This window comes from Nuphar pumila, chromosome 3 (assembly GCF_984573655.1).
Source record: "Nuphar pumila chromosome 3, dmNupPumi1.hap1.1, whole genome shotgun sequence".
In the NCBI taxonomy this organism is placed as follows: Eukaryota; Viridiplantae; Streptophyta; class Magnoliopsida; order Nymphaeales; family Nymphaeaceae; genus Nuphar; species Nuphar pumila.
The window spans coordinates 99544649-99565561 of NC_143251.1; positions in this window are offsets into that span (position 1 = coordinate 99544649).

Sequence of the window (20913 nt, forward strand, 5' to 3'; positions counted from 1 at the left end):
CTGACACTGTTGTAAGCCTTTTGCATATTTACAGCAGTGCCTGGCACTGCTGTAAGTCGTTTGCATATATACAATAGTGCCTGGCACTGCTCTAAGTCTTTGCATATTTACAGCAGTGCCTGGCACTGCTGTAAGCCTTTAGCCTATTTACAACAGTGCTCGGCACTGCTGTGACTATTTATATAACTATAGCAGTGTCCACACACTGTCATGGTTCTCTTATCTCCCATTATGTATCTTCCACAAATTCTCTCATTTCCACTATTTGCGCATTCAAACATTTCTTTGTACAATACCCATACACCTTTTGCTACATTAAGTCATTTTAACTCTCAATCATTTGCTTTTCATCATCATGTTATATTCTACTCTCTATATGCGTTTGTTGTTAGCGGTGTCTAGTAAATGGTGATTTGGTTTAATATTACCTGTATAGTGACATGCTTTTAACAGTGTTTTCACTTCATCATTTTCTCCTAACATATCTGCTATCATAAGCATTCGTTTGGTTCGCCAAGTCACATTTCCCTCATGTCCAATGGTTTCTCATTCATAATAAATTCTAGGTAATTAGTCTGTGCATAACAATAATATATTTCTCCATATCTGATATATTTCTCCATATCATGATCTTGCACATGTTTTATTCCTCCAAGCATATATACATGTCACCATAAGTATGGTCACTTATAGGCACAAGCATAGGCATTTTTTATGGATCTTTCTATGCTTTGTATTTCCGTCATATCATGCTAACTAATTTTCTTTTGCAGGAAACTCATAGGAATTGCTATTTTCTTTGCTTAGAATTAGTAACTCTTGTAATCTTGAGTTAAACTCAAACATTGTAATAGTTAGATGTCAATGAAAATTTTACATTTTCCTATGCTAGGTAGAATGAATGAGCATATAAATACCATAAATCACTTGCTTTCATATCATTTTCATCTTATTCTCCAAAGATTCCACAAATGAAACACAAATGGCACGTGCACCATTTCGTAAGAGGTAATTAATCCTAAGTTGATGATTTATATCAATGGCCATAGTGAGGATGTAAACAAAACTTAGGATTTTTATCTTTTACAAAATAACACTGAATCCGCACTGGATCCTCTTCAAAATCCATCATATTTTCTTTAAATATTTTCCTCTTTTATCAGAGTTTAGTCTAAAATTGATTCAATACATATATCAATGGTCATAGTCAGGATATATTGAGAATTAATTTCATTTTAAACTCTATAAAAGCACCAAAATGTATTTTATTCTTCATTTGAATTTAGATATGATTATTATATAATACATTCAATGACCATAGTCAAGAGTGTATTATATCATTAATCTTATTTACATTCATTTAAAGAATGAAATATGATTTTCAAATCCAATTTCAAAAATTATTTAAATTCATTCATCATTTAGGATAGAATTGCATCATACTTTCAAAATTCTCTTTTCAAAATTCCAAGTGATTCTTTTTCTTCATTTCTCAAATCAAATCTTATTTATGAATTCAAATTCAATTCTATCTCATTCTCAAGATTTAAACTCGATTTCAAAGTCCAATTTGACTTTGAAATTTCAAAATCATCTTATTCAAACTCCAAATTTCCAATTCAAAACCAAAATTCAAACTTCAAAAATCAAATTTAAACTTTGAAGTTTCTTATTCATCTTCAAATTCAAAATCAAAGTGTGAGATTGATTATGAATCTCAAAACTTGACCCTTCTTAAATTTTAAATTCAATCTGGGTTTCAAAACCCAGATCCATCTTCAAAAGTCCCATTTGGACTTTCAGAATCTAAATCCAAAGTTAGATCTTAATCCCAACTTGGATCCCGATTTCCAAGTACAATCTTCACTTTTGGATCTCAGACTTCAGATCCAATCCCCATTTAAGATCCTAGATCCATAATTCAACCTCATCTCAGATCTCAAACTTCAGATCCAAATTCCCTTTAGGATCCAGAATTCAATTCCATCATGGATCTCAGATTTCAAATCCAAATTCCATTTAGGATCCAGAATTCAATTTCATCTTGGATCTTAGATTTCAGATCCAATTCCATTTAGGATTCAGAATTCAACTTCACTTTGGATCTCAGACTTCAGATCCAAACTTCATTTAAAATTCAGACTTTGGATTCAAATTCCACCTTGAATTCCATATTTCAAATCCAATTCCATTTTCAAATCTCATCTGGACTTCTTAAATCCATTTCTATTTATACCATTTAGATCCTGATTTCAAATCTTAAATATGGAATTCAATTCCACTTCAAATTTCATCTTCTTTCCTAAATCCAAGTTTAAAATTCAAAGTCAAAGTCTATTTCTGACTTTGAAACTTCATTTACTTTTCTCTTATCTTCAAATCATTCCTTTCGAAGTCCAGATTTATTTTTCCAAAACTCTTATTATTTTCAAAGACTTAGAACTTCAAAATATCCTTCCTAATCTATCTTAAGTTCTAAGTTAGATTCAACCATTCAGAAATCATTTCTTCACTCCATTATCAAATTCATCTCAGAAAAACTTGGAGATTTTCAAAACATTCTTCAAAAAGAGCATACATTCTTGCCTTGCACAAGCATGATTTTTTGTGCATTTAGACTTAGGATAAATTCTTAGATAATATTTAGGCAAAGCAAAAAGGCATAAATTCGATCTTTGGTTCGATTACCCCTGGTAAAGGCGCCAGAAACGGTCGAACCTCGTATCGACGAGCGAGCCCCGTCTCCCAATTTTTCCTACAAATATTTTCAAAATGGAGACAAGTAATTTTCTAAATATTTTCAAATCAAGGTCAAGTGAGACCCCGCAAAAGAGTTCCTCTTCTCTCTTCTTTTCTTTTCTTTTTTCTTCTCTCTTCTTTTCTGTCCTTTCATTTCTCCCCTTAAAAAGGAGGAATAGAGGTCAGAAAGGAAAAAGAGAAGGAAGAGAAAGATCCAAGAGAGGAAAAATTTTGCGATGATCACAAATGTCCATTTCTGACTTTGAAATTTCTTTTCTTTCTCTTTCTCTCATCTTCAAAATCATTCTTTTTCAAATCAAAACTTATTTTCCCAATTCTGATTATTTCAATAACTTAGAACTTCAAATATTCTTTTTGATCTATCTCAAGTTCTAAGTTAGATTCAACCATTTCTTCATTCTATTATCAAATTCATCTCAGAAAAGCTCAGAAATTTCCAAAATCATTTTTCAAGAGAGCATACATCCTTGCATTACACAAACATGATTCTTTATGCATTTAGACTTAGGATAAATTCTTAGATAATATTTAAGCAAAGCAAAAGGCATAACTTTGATCCTTGGTTCGATTACCCCTGGTAAAGGCGCCAGGAACGGTCGAACCTCGTACCGACGAGCGAATCTCATCTCTCCATTTTCTCAAAAAATATTTCAAAACAGAGGCGAGTTATTTTCTTAAATATTTTCAAATCAAGGTCAAGTGAGACCCCGCAAAAAGAGTTCCTCTCTCTTCTTTCTTTTATTTTCTCTTCTCTCTTCTTTTCTGTCTTTTCATTTCTCCCCTCAAAAAGGAGAAATGGAGGTTGGAAAGGAAAAAGAGAAGGAAGAGAGAGAAACATTAAGAGAGGAAAAATTTTGCGATGATCACAGGGTGGCATATCAATAATTGATTTCGCTTTAGCCGGATCCACCTCTATTCCTCTTTTGTTGATTATGAAACCGAGCAATTTGCTGGATTCTACTCCAAAAACATATTTCTGAGGATTAAGTCTCAATTTGTAAAGAATGAGTCTTTCAAAGACTTGACCAAGAGCATCAAGGTGTTCTTCCTCTTCTTTAGATTTGACCAGGATGTCATCTATATAGGCATCCATATTTTTATGCATCTGGTCATGAAAAATAACGACCATTGCCCTCTGATAGGTTGCCACGACATTTTTGAGCCCGAAAAACATGACTGTATAGCAGAAGGTTCCTTATGGTGTAGTAAAGGAAGTTTTTGACTGATCACAAACGACCAACTTGATCTGATTATAGCCTGAATATCCATCCATAAAAGAAAACATGGCATGGCCCGCTGTGCTATCGATCAAAAGATCAATATTAAGAAGTGGATAATCATCCTTTGGGGTAGCCTTATTGAGATCTCTGAAATCAATGCAAATTCAAACTTTTCCATTCTTCTTAGGAACTGCCACAATATTTGCCAACCAATCTGGATAATCAATGGCTCGGATGAAGCCTGCTTTTAGCAAATCTTCAAGTCCTTTAACCTGCTGCTCAACTTGAGGGTCCAATTTCCTCAGCTTTTGCTTGATTGGTCTGGAATCTGGTTTCAACTTGAGTCGATGCTCAACCAACTTGGGATCTAATCCTGGCATATCTTCATAAGTCCAAGCAAATACTTCTTGATGCTGCTTAAGGAATTGGATGAGTCTTGCTTTCTCATCTGCCTTTAGACCCTAACCGATTTTGAGGATTCTCGGATCATCTTCCAAACCAATGTTGATATCTTCAGTTGGATCTTGAACCAAAGACGATGATTCATCCTGCTTCTGAATGTGAGCAAATTCTGGCAATTCTTGAATAGTTGAATCGAACTTTGCTAGCTCTTCGGTCTGCTCTGTTGTCTGGCCGATCTCTGCTCTGATCTTTATCTTATGAATTCTTGCCAGTTTTGATTTCTTTTGGGAGAATTTGGGATTGATAATGAACTTCTTTATCGATTCAGGAGCTATGTTTCAATGATCTTTTGAAAATGCCAAGAAGGTTTTTAAGAGAAAGTACAAGCCAAAAACGAACTTCTTGTACAAAAGAAAAGAACAATGGCATAGACAAAATATGAGCAAGAATGATAGATGCCCAAATATGAAGAGAAGATCAAGTTTTCATTGATTGAGAATAAAATATTTATAAAAACTGACAAAGGACGCAAAGATGGGGATTGTGTTGTCCCTACAAGACTGACTGAAAAACAAAAGCAGAAAGCAGGAAAACTAAGGCATTATCTTCCTCATTTGGTTCCTTTGACAAATATTGTTCCTTCGCCGGAGGCTTGGCCGACGAACCCCAACCCTGAACTGTCTGAATGTCGAGCAGGAATTATTGTCTCTACTATACCGTCTCCATTCTTTTCCATGCCTTGGAATGGCTGGTACCTGTGCTTTATCAGCAGATCGAATCCCCTTTTGGCTTTGGAAAACTGAGGGAATAAGGGATGATCTTTGAAGGAAGTATAGTTGATACGTCCTTCCAGTTTGTAGAAATGAGGTCCTTGCCATTGGACTATGGCCGCAACATTTTCTTCTTCCTGAACATCCTTTAGCTTCAGCATCTCTAAACTCTCGCTGAGGTTGATTTCATCACTTTCTTGGATGCTGGGGATGTCGGCTGTAAATGTTGGATGGAGGATCATAGGTTGTGGCAGCCTCTCTTCGGGATCTTCTCCCAGAATGGTGGTGATCATCCCTCCCTTGGACCATTTAATGTATTGGTGGAGGGTTGACGGAACGACATTGGCATTGTGGATCCATGTTCGTCCCAACAAAAGATTGTATGTGGGCGTCACATTGACGACATGGAATAAAATTGTATGTATCGAGTAATTGATGAAGATTTCTAAAAAGATTTTCCCTTTGGCAGTCTGCCCATAGTTGTCGAAGCCATAGATTATAATTGGATCATGCATGTATTCTTCTTCTTTCAATCCCAAGGCTTTTGTTGTCATTTCTGGGCAGATATTGAGGTTGTTGCCTCCATCAGCGAGTACGTGCGGGACAGTCATGCCCCTGGTCCTTACCACGATATATAGCACATTGTTATGAAAAGAATGGGGTTTTGGCAAGTCCTCATCGGAAAAGGTGATAGGCGCATTGGTCATCGCCTGATTCACTATTTGTGCCATATCTTCTAGCGTAGTGCCTGGTTTCACTTTAATCTTTCTCAACAGATTGTCTAGCACCTTTTGATGTTTTAGAGAATCATGAGTTAGCTCCAGGATTGAAACATTTGAGAGCGTTGTGATTGGCTTCTGCAACAGATTGACTCGCTCTTCAGCTGCCTTAGAGGTTTCTGCTTCTTCTGCAGGAACTTGCTTTTTAATGAATTTCTTGGGGAATCCAGGGACCCTTTTGTCCTTAGCTGACGAGTTCCTCTGACTTAGGATGGAGATGATGTTCATCTTTTTGGCCGCAGACTGGTCTTGATGCAGGACCATGACCTGATGTTGGAGACTTATGTCTTCATTGAAGCATGGACATATATGGCCTTGTGAAAAAAATGAGCATTCTGAGATGGTTGATGCGGAATGATTCGAGAATGGAGCTGATAGGATTTCCATTTTTCCTTCCTCTTCATCTTCTATGAGGATGTTCTTGTCAATGCAATCTTGTATCAAATGCTTAAGGACAAAGCAATACTCTGTATCATGCCCCATTGCCCTGTGAAACTTGCAGAACTGCTCTTTGAACCTTCCCATGATTACTAAAGGATCTGCGATCTTGGGAAGCTTAACCATTCCTTGGGACAACAGGTATTCTAGGACTTTTTCCAGAGGCTGATCCAAAGGAGTGAATTCACGATTTCCACTCTAATTGATGTGCCTAGGTTTTTTCTGAAGATCCCCTTTTTGTTGGGAACCGCTTGTAAGAGGCCTATCACTGTTCTTGAAGAACTTTCCTTTCCGTCTTCTGCTCTGATCAGGCTTTATGCCACTGTTATTGTTGTTATTGTTGCCACTGCCATGACTGTTACTTGGGGTATCGGCTGAGCAAGTGACATGTGCCTTTTTCTTTTGATTCTGAGCATTCTTGACCAGGGTAATGCCCTCATACACTCCATTCTCCATTCCCATTTCGAGCCATTCTGTGAGTTCAATGAATGATTTGGATGGGTATGTGGAAATGAGGCTTCTCAAAGGCTACGAGAAGTTGTTGAGGATAATCTGAAGGGCATGCTCCTTAGAGATGGGATTCCTCATTTTGTTGCAAATACTTCTCCATTTACGGATGAAATCTCTGGCCTTCTCATTGCCTTTTTGCTTGAGGTTTTACAAATGATTGAGCGTGGGCAGAGCTTCTATATTGAACATAAATCGCTCGATGAACATGTTAATAACCTTGTCAAAATCTCGTAACTCAATGGGGTTGACATGCTCTGCATACCACTTAGCAGATATGTCTTCCAAACTGCGAGGAAATCATAAGAAAAGAGCACGATTATCTTCACTGAATCTGGCACATTCTGCAAAAAACATTGCAAGATGGGCCTTGGGATCATTGGATCCATCAAACTTAATAAACTTCCTGGGGAGGTTCTTCAAGATGCTATCTCCATCCAATTCAAGGTAGAAATCTTGCCGGGTATACACTTTCTTTCCTTTGTCTCGAATTTGCAGATCTTTGACTATCTTGGTCAATGCTTGGATTGAGTCTTTTGTGGGGGGCCCATACATGGGTTTGTTCACTGATACAGGCTCTTCAGCCACCCTCTTAGACTGTTGTAGATGCTTTGGGATATACATTAGCTGCTCTTCCTCTTCAGAATCCTCTTTTGCTGATTCTGTGTCCTCAGAGGTGGTGTCATGCTGGGTTTTCTGCTTACTGATCTTAACATGCCTTTTTATGGGCTTTCTCTTGATTTTGCTTTTACATGCTACTTTATTCGAACCAGTACCAGCCTGCTCAGACATCATCTTTGACATCATTTTCTGAAACATTTTGTACATGGCAGGATCAACATTATCCTCCCCTTCTGAGCCATGTCCCCTAGACAATCTGGGAGAGTTCATTTCTTCTATCTCGCTGTCAGTATATTGCTGAACAGTTTGCTTGCCAGTTCTTGTCTGAACCATTTTGAAATGCCAGAGTTTTCCTATAAAATAAGGGAATGGTTAGATTGCAGAGAAAACTTTTTTTGAAATTTTTTTGAGAGAAGCAAGAATGAAGGGTTTGGTAGACAAATTTTAAGGTTATCCCATTACCCGGGATTGGGTCATCACCAGACTTGTGATAATTATGTTACCATTTTCATGATAACAGAAAAAAATGCCTTGTTACCTAGGCGAGGTCATCAACTATGATAAAAAGACTTTGAAAAAAGATTACGAGGAATATCCCATTACCAGGGATGAGGTCGTCACAAGAATCATGACTATTTATGCTATAAAACAAAAAAAGAGTAAAATTTGGCCCAAAACAGCTTTTCAGTAGAGAAAAAAGTAAATTTTATTGATAATAAGTTCAGAGACAAAGAGAAGGTGGACAGACAGTTTGCCACCATTCTTGATATTTAGTAGATACATTTGATCTAGGAAATACAGATAGAGAAATAAAGGAATCCAAAGTATATTTGGTTACATGGTATGCCCCAGACCACTGATCTGACTGCAGATTGAATTCTGGCATGTTATCCATTGGGAAGCGAATGTTGGCACGAACTTGCCACTATGAAAACTGTCTGAGACACCTCTCTAGCTGATAATCGACACAGAAGAAGGGGCCAAGCAATCTGCAGCGCTTGCTGCGAGCATAAGTGTAGCGAGAAACTGATTCTCGCCTGTCAAAGAAATCCAAAACGATCTTTTCCTGATGCAGTTTCTCGATCATGGCTCAACACTGAATGGCAGACTTTGGCTTCTTACTGTTGAACTTGAAGAAACTGGCCTTTGATGGCACATGTCGCAAGAACCATGACTGCAGGGCATAGGTATATCCTTCCACCAAAATGGTCTCTTCAAAAGCAAAACGAGCCAAGCCTCGGTAAAGAAAAGCCAAGGCTGCCATGGAAACTGAAAGTTGACGGGTTTGCTTGCTTTCCCATCTTCAAAAGAGTTTGGCAACTCTGACATCGATAAAATTCTGACCATCCTGAAAGAAAGATAATCCCACTGTGCATAGGATCATGGCATGCTGGATTCTGTCTTTTGCGGCTCGAGACAAAGTGTCAACTTCCTCGTAAGCTCCGTACTTGCGATAGAGTCCAAATAAGTCGATGAACTGACTTCTGTTGATCTCAGTGAGAGGCCAAGATCTGCTCCCTGTTGCTCTAGCCAGAGCTTCTCGAACATCTACCCCTTTAATGTTGATCAGAAACTGTTGCTCGACAGAATCATCTGGCTGACCAACCGGTTTGGGCAATCCCATAATGTCATTGAATTCGTCCATCAGTAGAATCATCTCTCCCTATGGAAACCAAAATGTGTAGGTACGTGGGTTTCACCGCTCTGCTATAGCCTGAATCAGACTTCCATTGATGGTTTGGTTGCCTACTGCCGATGCCATCTCTAATCCACAGTCATCCAAGCGGTTTGGGAACATACGGGAGAAGGTGGCAAACCAAGAATAATACCATTGAGGGAAGAAGGAATGAGTCTGGATAACCCGATGATCTGGGGATCTATCTTTTATCTGATAGAAGATATGATCTCGGGGAAAGACAACATCGAGGGAATTGGACGCCATCAAAATAATACTAGGGCAAAGAAGAAATGAGAAGAATCAGATGAAATGCAGGACTTACAGATAGATTTTTAGAGAGAATAAATATAAATCCTGGAAATTTTGAAAGATTGAGGAAATTTAAAAGAATTTTCTAGGGTTTTTGAAGAAAATTTGATCTAAAAGAGAAAAAAATGTAGATATAGGAAAAATATACACCTGGGTTTCTAAAAATAAGGGGAAGTTTTAAATAATATACCCAGGGTTTGAAAAAGGTTTGATATAAATAGGAGAAAAAAAGGAAACATCGCATTATCACAGTTGTATAAACAAGGATGCGCACACAACACTCCCTAAAGGCTGACTCTAAAATGCAATATTTGAAATGGCTTGTAGGACCTTAATCCTAACTCTATGGTTCAGATCATCTGATTTTAATCAAGGTATGTCGATATACTCATGCTGAAGCTCAAAGTACGTGGCATAAAAATATTTCTCTGGTTCTAAGGCAATGGCTTCTCAACATCTTTGAGCACCTACCGATATACCTCAGACTATGGCCCTTAGGTACGTGGTAGGGAAGCACTAACCCAAATAAGTGGTCCAGATGTGAGGCTCTTTCCCGAACTATGGTTTAGTGAGACAGCCCAGCAACGTGAAGACCGGGACAATATAGGTAGGGATGTTTTCAAAAATATGTTCAACATGCAAGAAATCAGTTGGCTCTAATGCAAGTCCTAAAGAGATAGAATTTAAACGAAGGGAAGCATACACTTGCATACATTGTTTGCATTCAATCCCTAGAATTGAGGAGAGTCGTATTTCAGACATAAGTCTAATGTGAACATGGAATAATCTCCTTAATATGGTCCTACCAAACCATACTTAGATCCTATATGCATTATGTCAGCTAGGACAGAGTCTAGGCTCCTAAGGTTTGCATGAAAATGAAGCTGACATTTGTAGAATAAAGACTTAGATAATAGCAAAGCAAAAGGCAAAAATTCGACCGGACGAAGACGAGTCCCATCTCGGTCGCCAACTTCCGTGATCATCGCAAAATTTTTCCTCTCCGTTTCTCTCTCTTCCTTCTCTTTTTCATTTCTAGCCTCTATTTCCCTTTTGAAGGGGAAAATAAAAGACAGAAAAGAAGAGAGAAGAGAAAAGAAAGAAGAGAGAGAGGAGCTCTTTTGTGAAGGTCTCACTTGACCTTAATTTTGAAAAGATTTAAAAGATTACTCGCCTCCGTTTTGAAATATTTGCAGGAAAAAGGGGAGACGGGATTCGCTCGTCGGTACGTGGTTTGACCATTCCTGACGCTTTTACCAGGGGTAATCGAACCAAGGATCGAATTTATGCCTTTCGTTTTGCTAAAATATTATCTAAGAATTTACTCTAAGTCTAAAATGCACAAAGAATCATGCTTGTGTAATGCAAATGCAAAAATGTATTTTTTTCTTTTTTAGAAAGTATTTTGGAAATTTAGGATTTTCCAAGTGATTCTGAGATGATTTTGATAATGGAGTGAAGAAATAGTTTTTGAAAGTTGAATCTAGCTTAGAACTTGAGATAGATCTGAAAAGATATTTAAAGTTCTAAGTTTTGAAATAATGAGAGTTGGGAAAATAAATTTTGATTTGAAGAGAATAAAGAGAAAGGGAATTTAGAATTGGAATTTTTGAAATAGGAATGAATTTTACTAGACTTTGAATTTGGATTGACTTTCAAGAATCAATTTTAAATTCAATACCTAAACAGGAATTGAATTCGAATTTAGACTTTTGAAATGGATTTGAAATTGGCTTTGAAAAATGAGAATTGGAAATAAAATTAGATTTGAAATCTAGAATGGAATTTTGATATGAAATCTAGCATCCAAGATAGAACTAAATCCGGAATCCTAAATTGAATTGGATCCGAAGTCTGGAATCCTAAATGGAATTGGATCCGAAGTCTGGAATCCAAGATGGAGTTGAATCCAAAATCTGGAATCCTATATGGAATTGGATCCGAAGTCTGGAATCCTAAATGGGATTGGATCTGAAATCTGGAATATAGAATCTGGAATCCTAAATGGAATTGGATTTTGAAGATTCAAATGGGACTTTGAAGATGGATCTGGATTTTGAAAATCCAGATTTTGAATTTAAAACTTAGGAAAAACTGAATTCTGAGATTCAGAATTAATCTCGAGACTTTGATTTTGAATTGAGAATCAAGACTCAATCTTTATATAGCACTTTGAAGATAAAGAATGAACTTGATTTTAAAGTTTGAATTTGAAATCAGAAGATGAATCAGGAAATTTCAAAGTCTTTGAATTTTGATCTGAGATGTTAAATTGAATTTAAAATTGGGTCCTGAAAACGAATCTGGAATTTTAAGGTCAAATTGAACCTTTGAATTTTGCTTTGGAATTTGAATTTTAAATATATGAAGAGAATTCAAATTTTCAAAGTCAAATTGGACTTTGAAATTGGATTTCGAATTTTGAAGATGAATTAAAATTGAAAATTGGTTTGAGGAGTGAAGAAGATATTCAAGATCACTTAGATTTTGAAGAATTTTGAAAATATGATGCAGTTCTATCCTAAATGATGAATGAATTTAAAGAATTTGAAATTGAATTTGAAAAGCATATTTCATTCTTTAAGTGAATTTTAAATAAGATTGAAGATATAATACATTCCTGACTATGGTCATGAAATGTATTATATAATAATCATATTTAAATTCAAGTGAAGAATAAAACATATTTTGGTGCCTTTATAAAGTTTAAAACAAAATTAACTCTCAATATATCCTGACTATGGCCATTGATATATATTTTGAGCTAATTTTAAGTTAAACTCTAATAAAGGAAGAAAATATTTAGAAAATATGATGATTTTTTAAAAGGGATCTACTGTGGATCCAGTGTTATTCCATAAAAGATAAAAACTATAAGTTTTGTTCACACCCTGACTATGGCCATTGATGCAAATCATCAACTTAGGGTTTGATCACCTTTTATTAGGACGGTGCACGTGCTATTTGCGTTCTCATTTGTGAAATTTTGTAAATAAAAGAAAAATGATATGAAAACAAGCATTTCTAGAATATATGCTCATACATTCTAATTTAATACTAAAAAGTAAAGATTCTCATTGATATCTATCTATTACATTTCTGAAATTGAAGTTATAATTCCTAAACTAAGAAAGAAAAAGAAAAATGACACTTTCTATATATTTCTTGCAAAGTAAGGTTGTTAGTACTAATGAGAAGAGAGATGGAAATATCCCATGATATTAAGAAGTCAAAGGGTGAAATGAAAAATGCATGTGAGGTGCTCCTAGCTGAATGCATATGCATATGAGAGCATGCATGCCTAAATGTACATGAGAACAAAAGATGCATATGAAGGCATATAAGTACCTATATGCCTATGATTAAAAACCTATATGAGAACTAAAATCATATATGTACAACATGTAATGCATGTATCTGGGTATAATGCCTATGTGTTATATCTATGCACAGATGGAGATGTTCTTGCTAAAAGGTATGAAATATATATATATATATATATATATATATTGAGAATACAAGTAAGCTTATGAACATAATAAAGCACATAGGGGAAGGTGAATGCTGCTGGTACTTTGAGTGAAGTGGATATTGATGTTCTTTCATCCCATTCATTCTGATCACAACAAGATTTATATGCCACTTTTCATATCATTTGATCATTACTGTTCAGCTGGCCATTGGGGACACATGTGTTAAATTTGTACACTGCTAAGAGGTTTACTGGCTGAACAAAAAGCAACAACGGACAACTGCAAGGTTGACCATTACAGAGAAGTAGAAGTCAAGAAAATATGAATCTAATTGATGGGTTAGAGTATCTCTGTGTTTAATTCACAGTCAGACATTATACTCATACCTCTAGATGATGAATTCAGCTCACTTGTCAGTATGATCAATATTGTCAACAGAACATCAGATATTTATCTAATGTTAGCAGCAATCAGCTAGGATTTCACCAAACAGTTAAACGATGTTGCTTTATACATTTCTGGTCATATCAGAGAAAAAAAAATAACAGCTTCAATCTATAACTATTCTCAATCACGAACTGCAAAAATCTCTGATGATTGATCAGCATCAACAAGACTCTATGATAAATTTCCATAGACTAGAGTTCTGTGGTGAAATTTAAGATTCTGGCAAATTTCAAAAGAAATAGATGAATTACTCTTTCCAGACCAAGTTCATTGTTAACAGATTTCAAAAGTGACTGCCGCAATGGATCAACAACGAAAATCCCATTGAAACAGGCTTGATCATGGCCACAGTAACTTAATAAAAATATATATATACAGAGATGGTGAGAATGTACTACGTAATGGTTAATGAATGTAGATGAACACATCATAGAAGCACACGACCACTAGTTGACAAGATTCTTCGCACCATTCCATACAACATCTTGTTAATAAAATGTCCAATAGCGTATGCATCATGGCTCCAATGAAATATTTTATCAGTAATGCAGTATGCAGTAATATATTCATGAGCAAGTTAATGGAACATACTGTAACTGGTATGAATAGTAGATAAAAAAAGAAAATACTGGAATCAGGCTGTTCTAATATGCGGGCATAGGATAGATGAAAATTCAGTTTTGATTATACAGGAACTAGCATAATATATATATACAGAAACAGTAAAAACAAAAGAAAAGGAAAAGTGTAATGCAACATCCAATGAATAAAATGGATAACGATGATCTGTTACATTTAACGAATGCAAGGCATAGGGATGGTTTCATCCATGGATCAAAGGCCGACTTCATCTAAGATTAGTATGGCAATTGACCTTCAAGGCGAAACAGGGGGAATAAATTGGGTACAACTCAACTTGGTAGATTGATCTGGATTACTTAATCTGTAGAAAGTTAGTCTCCCAAGGTATGGCAAGTCACCAATGTGGATCAACTGGGATACAAAAATCCAACAACATAACCCAATTTAACAAAGCAATGACTTGGGAATCAAGGAGCGATCTGAATACAATATGTTGAAGCTATTGACACCATGAAATGGGGAAACCGATAGTTCAAGGCTACGCTCTATACCCAGACTCGGGCCGAACCATATCTCTCAATATCCATACCAGTAGCATTACGTAAGTATGAAACAAACTCACCCATACCGACGCACTCTCCTCACTAATCCATCGTATTTGAGGAGGGTGAGATGATATAGACATAAATGGAAACCGCTGATAAAATAATATTTTGATCCAACACAGGGGAGATGGGTACCGATCAAAATGATTCTAAATGCTTTTACAATAATTAATTATATCCAAAAATGAATAAGAAGGGCAACAATATGGGAAATTATACAAACGAGGCAATGAAGGAAAGACACTAGATAACATACAACAGGTTGAATGTGTTGAATCAAGTGATAAAATGTATACAAAATATAAAAAAATATACATATATGACAGGTAAGTAAATGAAATCAGTTGATGGAATGCATTAATAGCAACGAAGGAAGAATGGTCAACTACTAGACAATGCCAAATTTGGTATAAACTAGTATTCAAAATGAAAACTATAGAAATTTAGAGATGAATTAAGATGCTAAAAAAATGTGGGAATATGAGTATTTCAGTAATATCGCAAGGTGTAGGTCGACACTGGTAAACGCAGGTCGACACTACAGATATTGCTTATTGTTAAAACAACTGAAGAAGATAATTCATGAAAGCAAGCAGAAAAGGGGCGGGGAAGAGAAAAGAAACAGAAAAGATTAGATGTATGAAATTAGATTCATGATGAAGATCCCCTGCATTGCTGATGAGAGTCTCACAATAGATCAGATAGGAATTTCATAGCAAACCTGGATCAGATGATTTCTCGCACCAAGTTAAAACAAAGGGGAGCCATACTCAAGCCAGAGTAAACATTCAGACCTGCCTTCACCATAGATCTGGACCCAGACAATGAATGTAAGGCTTTATATATGTATAAATGGATGATACTGAAGATGATGATGAACTAATAGGCGATATCAAATTTGATATAAACAGGTGCATGTGAAATCAAAGCGATTTAGAAATAGATCTAAAGAAACAAAAAGAAAGAATGTAGGAACCCAAGCATTCCAATAATATTGCACATATATATAGGTCGATATTGCAATAAGAAAATCGATGCTATGTAAGGTGCTTCGATGGAACCATGAACAGAAAATTTCAAGAGGATAGAATTTTAGAGGAAAAGGGGGAAGAGGACTCTTACCGGATTTGTTGGGATTTTGGAGGATTGAAGCTGATCGAGTCGTTTAAGCTCTTGTAGTTCTGCAGGGATTCTCTTAGCTGCTATGATGATCGGTTCCTTTGGATGCCAGAAGAGGAATCAGAAATAGATGGCAAGTGAAAGGGTGTGCTCACTGTGGCTATCACCGAAGGTTGGATTTCTGAGCGTGTTGAAGAAGGAAAAGCCTTCTACGGTTGTTGTTGCGACTGGAAATCCTTTGGTTGGCCAGAAGAGAAGAAAGAGGCAATAGAGAGGATGGGGAAAAGGAGTGGGCGGATGAGAGAAACTGCGAGAATGATCGATGGTGAAAGAGCTTGGCAGATGATGGATGCCTTCCAACGAGACCCCTGTGCTCCTTTTTATAAGGAACGAAAGAGGGATCGAGAAGGGAGCGATATGGTTGAGGATCAATGGTTGAAGCAAGGGCAGTCGATCCAAGGGTCCTTCATGATCGCTTCTCAGGAAACCGTTGGGTCCTTTTCAACAGGAATCCCCCTACAAATTTTTTTTTTGAAATGATGATCTTCAAAGTGCAGTAGGATCGAGGCAACGACCACTAGAGGGGGTGAATAGTGATTTTATAAATCGTCTGCGGAATTTTGACGGATTTTGCAATTCGCAAAGTAATCACACAAAGGAACACAAGAATTTATCCTGGTTCTATCTTTCCCGATCTACATCCAGTCCCCAAGTAAAACTAGCTTGAGATTTCCACTATCAACCTTGTGTAACTACAAGATCATACAGACCAAATCTGGTCCCACTTTCAGTAACACACCTACTGAAAGCAAACAACTCCTTTAAACCAAGGAGTCCTTCCTTTTACAGAAAAAAGAAATAAGTAACAACTTACAAAACAACCTATGAGACCTTCTTATGAATGCAAATGAGATGCAATTGGCTTTTGAGGTTGTTGAAATACTCAACTCACGAATTCACTGTCTCTTAAAGGAATTTGAGTGAAAAACTGAAGTAAAAAATATCACGTGAGTGAGAAAATGAATATGAGTGAAAAGCAAAGAGTAATTGATTCAAATTGATTGAATTGCAGTGCTTTTGAGTGTAAAATGCACTCATATTTATAGTTGAAACATTTCATACGTTGAGGGTATGAAAGGGTGTCAAAACAGTCCATTTTGAATGATCAAAATGTTTGAAAAATGAAAAGACACGTCTTTTTAAAGTTTAAGGAAAAATGACAAAATTAGTCGACTAGAACAGTAGTTAGTCGATTGATAATTAACTATTAGTAGACTGACAGTTATCGTCGGTCGACTGATCTGTTTATCGAGCCGTTTGAAAATCTGAACTTTTAAAACTTAGTCGACTAGCGAAAAAATTAGTCGATTGATAATATCATCAGTAGACTGAAAAACCTTTCAGTCGACTGCTGCTAAATTTTTCTGAAAATACATGTTATGTTCAGTCGACTGATAAAATCATTAGTCGACTACTGCTAAATTTCCAGAAAACAGACATTCTGTCTGGTCGACTGATAAAGTCATTAGTCGACTAATTTGACAAAAATGATATTTTGTTTAGAAAATTTGGCGCAAAAAAATTAGTCGACTGGTGAGTCTATTGGTCGACTAATAAACATGAAAATTTAATAAAAGAGTCTTCTAAAAAGATTTTCATGAAAGGTTCTTTTAGAAAAGCTTTTCAAAAGACTTTTTAGCTGAAATGCAACCGAAATATGCACTCTAATTAAGGCTCTTACAAGAATATAAGACTTTTAATGAATTTAACATTTGCACACTAGTCTTCAAAGATTCTGCATCGAGTTCTTCAATGCTTGTCATATTTCTTCATTGCCTTAGCTGAAATGCAGTTGATTCACTTGCTTATCATCAAAACCTTGTACTTGAAGTATCATGTACGACTTCATTGTCGTAACAATCTCCCCCTTTTTTATGATGACAAACTTAATCAAAGATGAAGCATTTAGATGCATAGATGGAGATTTTACTCCCCCTATCAATATACTGCACACCATTAAAAGTTAGTACATTCAAAGCACATATATCACATATTGATTGGTTTGCATTTTCACCATTACTTCATGCATTTCCATGCATGTGTCTACCAAGTTCTATCTTTTTCTCCTAATTTCTCATTTCGCATGCAAGGTCTATCTTTTTCTCCCCCTTTGTCATAATAAAAAAGAGTAAGGGCAGAAATAGCATAAGCAAAATGTAAATTCAAGTTCAAAATATTACAACCCATAAAGTATCAAAGTTCAGTAAAGACAGAAAATAAAGATCAGAAAAGTGAGTTGAGCAACTCCTTGATTGCAGTAATATCTTTCTGAATCGAAGAAAGTTGTTGAGTCACGTCTTCACGAAAAGTGTGTTGATGCAGCTCCAAAGCTTCCAGTCGCTGCAAAACTTCATCATTGTCTTGACTAGTAGAAAATTTCTTTTGTTTTTCTTGAGATGAAGATGTCACAGAAGATGGTGAGGGTTCAAAAATTGATGGTTCAGATGGTTCAGTTTGATCAAAGTTTAAAGGAGGCAGATATTTGATTTTCATTCGTTTAAAAATAGTTTGATCAAAGAACTCCTTTTGCTCAATATATTTTTCATTGGTTAAGGGTACTTTGAAATATCTGAAAATACGAGTAAGAAGACATCCATAAGGAAGAAATGGTTTTTGTTTCCACAAATTAGTAAAATACACATTGGCCCAATTTACAGAAATATTTCCAAAAAAGACATAAAGAGTCATAGATAGATCTGTGGAATAGTAATCAAAACAACCAGTTTTAGGTAGAACATTATGGGCAAGGATTCGTCTAGCAATGCGTGCATGAGTTTGAAGATTAGTATTTTTGAAAGGAGGACATGAGGTGCACCGGGAAGAAAAAATTGTTCAAATTTTTTTTCATCATTAAGTTCAATAGTATTGAAAAGAGTGTTTGAAGGTGGAATTTCTAGGATTTGTCCAAGCAGTTTAGAATCAAACTCAATTTCAACATCGCGAACAAGAGAGGAAAGAACTCCAGTTTCATGATCAATTTGTAAATTTGTGTAAAACAAGTGGATCAGAAAAGGATAATGAAGGGAGTCTGCACTGGCATCAAAAAGATGTGAAATACCTGGAAATAATTCTCCATATTTGTAACGAGAAAACATGTGAAAGAGGACATTTAGGTCTGGTAAAATAGAAAGTGCAGAAATCGATCCAAAAGTATCATATAAAAGAGGATTTTGGAGTAATCTAAGAGAAAATCCATGTCTTGCTGGAGGTGTAGGAGGAGGAGATCCTTGTGCGGATGTAGTCTTCTGACAAGGCATGGTTAAAATAGATTCACCCAAAAAAAATTTCAGTTGCAGAGAATAATTGATCAACAAAGTCGTTGAGAAGAACAGTTGAAGATGGTGTTGATGTCGGCTTCCAAATGACGTCCGGCGGGAGGAAGATATTTGTCGTCGTGCAACAGAAACACTTTGTGCAAAGTGAACGATGTGCCTTCAAATTCGTTGGTAGTGGCAAAAATAATCAACAGTAACAACCCACTGAAAAGGGATGTCGATTCTCCACAGATTTTAGGCAAGAGGGAAGAGACGAGGAGGAGTCCGCGGTGGAAGACGGCAGGTGAGAGGAGGCTGCCACAAGGGGATTCCGGCGAGGACTAAAGAGGCACCAGTCACGGCAAGAGGATTCCGATGAAAAGTCAAGAGACTCCCTATCACGGCCAGAAGATTCCGGCGAGGAGAGGTTCAAACGGCACTCCGAGGGTTTTTTGGAAGAGAGAGAGAGGGTTTTGTTTTTCAAAGAGTTTTGTTTAAGAAAAATGAAAAGGTGCGTAAAAATGAAACGATGCATTAAAAACCAAGGGGTATCGGGTCCTTTTTAAAAAAAAAATAAAAAAAATATCATTCAACTAGATTTTTATCGGTCGACTAATAAGGTGCGACTCATTCTGTAAAATTTTTAAAGCATCAGTCGACTAGAAATTTATTGGTCGACTAATATGGTGCGTTTTTTGAGATTTTGTTCAAAAAATAGCATTTTATAAATCCAAAAACGAGCAAATGCCTAGTTTTCTCTTAATTCTCATAAAATCTTCATTTTTAAGTGGTTTAGTGAAGATATCGGCATGTTGTTCATTAGTGAAAATAAAAGTTAATGAAATATCTCCTTTTAACACATGATCTTTTAAGAAATGATGTCTAAATTCAATATGCTTAGTTCTTTAGTGCTGAACAGGATTTTTCGAAAGATTTATAGCACTAGTGTTATCGCAATAAATAGTTGTTGTGAAGTAATTCAAACCAAAAGCTTTTAAGGTCTGTTTCATCCATAGTACTTGTGAACACGCTAAACTAGCCGCTATATATTCTGCTTTAGTTGTTGAGAGTGACACTGAATTTTGCTTTTTACTAAACCAAGAGACTAAAGAATTTCCTAAGAAATGACAAGTTCCGCTAGTACTCTTGCAATCAGATTTACTTCCTGCAAAATCTGCATCACTATATGAAACTAAATCAAAGAAAGATGAATTTAGGTAAAACAAACCAAAATTTGAAGTATCTTTCAAATAACAAAGAATTTGTTTTACTGCAGTTAAATGAGATTCCTTTGGATACAAACACTAAACATAATATCAGGTCGACTAGCAGTTAAGTATAATAGAGATCCGATCATACCTCTATAGAGCTTAGTATCTACATTTTTACCATTTTCATCTTTATCAAGAGAAGTAGTTGTACTCATAGGATTTGTTCTTGATTTCGATGAGTCCATCCCAAACCTCTTGAGAAGTTCTTTTGTATACTTAGCCTGATTGATGAAGATTCCTTCTTCAGTTTGATTTATTTGAAGTCCAAGGAAGTAGTTTAATTCGCCCATCAAGCTTATTTCAAACTCTTCCTACATAGCTTTAGCAAACTCTTTACAAAGAGAATCATTAGTAGAACCAAATATTATGTCATCAACATAAATTTGCACAATAAGAATATCTGAATTAAGATTTTTAATAAATAAAGTAGAGTCTACCCGACCAATGGAAAAACCAGATTGTTCTAGAAAATTTCATAGTCTTTCATTCCATGCTCTTGGTGCTTGTTTAAGTACGTACAAAGCTCTTTTTAATTTGTAGACTTTTTCTGGATATTTCTCATTTTCAAAGCTTGGAGGTTGCTCTACATAAACTTCTTCATTTATGTGTCCATTTAAG